Here is a 2,718-nt window from a genome sequence, read left to right as displayed (position 1 = left end):
CGCAAAGTTTTTAAAATAAAAGGAAATTTTGATTTTATTTATTTTAAAATATCCTTACAATGGCATTTGTGGAAATTTTTGTTGCTTATAAGATTCCATTAAGAGCAAGAGTGGAAATATGAATTTGATTCTTTCATTTGTGGTAGTGTATAAATTTACCAAAGAAGGAAAGATCCTCATCACCCAAGTTTCAGTTGGACCGGAACTTGGAATCATGCAAGTTGTATAGCATGATGAATGAGAACTTTCAAGCATTGGAAAATTTAAGACTAACTACTTGTTCACATGGATGTGTGAGTCAAGTAACGAACTAAGGGATAGATTACACATTCTTGTGCACTGATTAAGTCCACCACAAAAGATCGATAAGACTATTTGTCATTATTTACTTAAGTTCAGTAAATATAGTTATACTTACAAGTTTAAGTATAATTCTGAAACATTGGAAAAGTTTCAATGTAAGGCAGAACGAATAAGAAGAGTCAGATTAAGCAGAAAGATAAAAGTTTCTCAAATCTGAAAAGATGGGAGAGTACTTTAGTATCAATTTTGTGATCATCTTAATGATTAAGAAACCATATCAAAATTAGTTCTCTAAGGAAATCTTAGTGCATTCTTATGACTAAGAAGAGGAACTTGAATTGTTGAAATGGATAAATCAAGAAGATGACTCATGCTCTGTTCCAAGACAAATCTTATAGTCATACTCCAAGATTGTAATTTGACTGACATGTCTTGAAGAAGGTTTAAAACACTTGTCAAATGTAAGAGTAAAAGTTTTCTACTCTTGTACATTTGAAGTTGGTAAGTTGTGATGTTTCGGATAAAACAAAGATCAATTAAGACCAATTGTGTGAAGTGTTTGTCTTGATTAGAATCCACACTATCTCTTGAATATCTGATAAGAGAGTCTTATATGTCAAGAGGACAGTGGGAATCTTAAAGGTCTTGAAAGTCTCAAGAACTAATCAAGAATAAAACCTGAAGTTCTTCACTAGCACATGACTTGAGGTTTATAACCTATTGTGTTGACATATTCTGTGCCCATTCCAGTTAAAGTTGGCTTTGGATATGAGTTCTTAGATTTCTCAATTGGTTGCATAACAACTTGGAAGCAATGGTAGGCCCTTGAGCTGCCAGATGGCAAGAAATTAAGATTGAGTTCAGTCCATATGAGTTTGGATTGGTCATTACCCTTGTCTTGTGACTCTGGTTTTGACACTTCACATGGATAAGAACACTTACACCATAAAATCTAAGTGTCATAAGGTTTCTCTTCAATTCATGAAAATGATGGTAAAACTCTTTCACTAAGTAGATTTTGAGTAGATAGCAATTGTGGGAATGACCAAAGGTCTAAACATTATGATTACGACATCCCTCTTCATAATTGTTTAGACACACCTGTGAGCTATCTAAGAGAGGTGTATGTTTTGGATAAAGTCTTATCAAGGCAATCTAGTATCAGAAATCTGAACTTTGGTAAGAAAGTCAATAAAGTATTGATTTCTAGAAGTCCAGCTGATTTCTGAATACATGTCAAAGCTAGTGGGAGCATAAGTGTTATGCTAATAATCATCATGTTAGTGGGAGCATGATAATTATGATAAAGGTTGAAAGTTAGCAATGTTAATTATGGAAAACAAAAGTTTCAATTCGTGAGGCTACAGTGGTTGAAAAAGTTGATTTGCTATAATTAAGGGAGAGGAAATTATACTTCATTTCAATTCTAAAAGCATAGATTGAGATTTTAATCAAATTTAGTCAAGGATATATATATATATATATATATATATATATATATATATATATATATATATATATGAATTTCATGTTGGAATGGCTCAACATAAGGAAATTCTGTATATGGGTCCGTTATTTGCATTCTAAAATTCGATTATGATTACGACATCCCTTTTCATAATCTGAATTATGAGAACTTGGCAAATTGAAATGGAAATGTTATAGCAAAAGACTGGTTTAGTCTTTATGTGAGACATCATGAACCGTATCCCATGTGCTTTGGATATAGGATCGATTACATGTGCTATATTCATCCTTTCTAAAATTTTCCAAATGCTTGGGGCATTAAGAAGGGAAAAGGTCTAGAATTGGATATGACTAAAAGGATTAAACAATTGTCGTGGACAATCTAAGGTTACCAAAGATTGGTTGCTCAAGGACAGTTGGAAGTATAGTGATAATTTTGGAAGGACCATATTGACATAATCTGTAAAGAGGCAACTCTTGTTCAGAAGTGATAGTCAAAATGGAATATGAAAATGTTTCAAAGTTAGAAATTATTTAATCTGTGTAAGATTAGGAAACTTAATGCAGAAAGGATGTTTCCAAGGAGTTGATCTCCTTTGGAATACTATGTAATGATTGTTGCCAAGTCTTTGTGAATTTGTGTATAATCATTACAAGAGGATCGATGCATATAAGTTTAGAATCTAACAGATTTCGGTAAATGGCATGAATTTGGAATTCTTGCATTTGCAGTAGGGATTTTGGACTATGAAATGAGAATCATTGGAGTTATGTTCAGTTGATCTATTTCACAAAGTAAAGATCATAGACAAACATAGTATGCATACTTGGTGTATGACATGACTAGAGTTTAGAAAACATAGTGTACACGCTTGAAGCATGGGACAGCTATTGTTTTAAATTCAAGAATAAAGTTGATAGCTGAAACAGTATACAATGAATAATGTG

The sequence above is a fragment of the Lactuca saligna genome, chromosome 8 (genome assembly GCF_052625555.1).
Source record: "Lactuca saligna cultivar CGN05327 chromosome 8, ASM5262555v1, whole genome shotgun sequence".
Lineage (NCBI taxonomy): Eukaryota > Viridiplantae > Streptophyta > Magnoliopsida > Asterales > Asteraceae > Lactuca > Lactuca saligna.
This window is presented reverse-complemented; position numbering follows the sequence as displayed.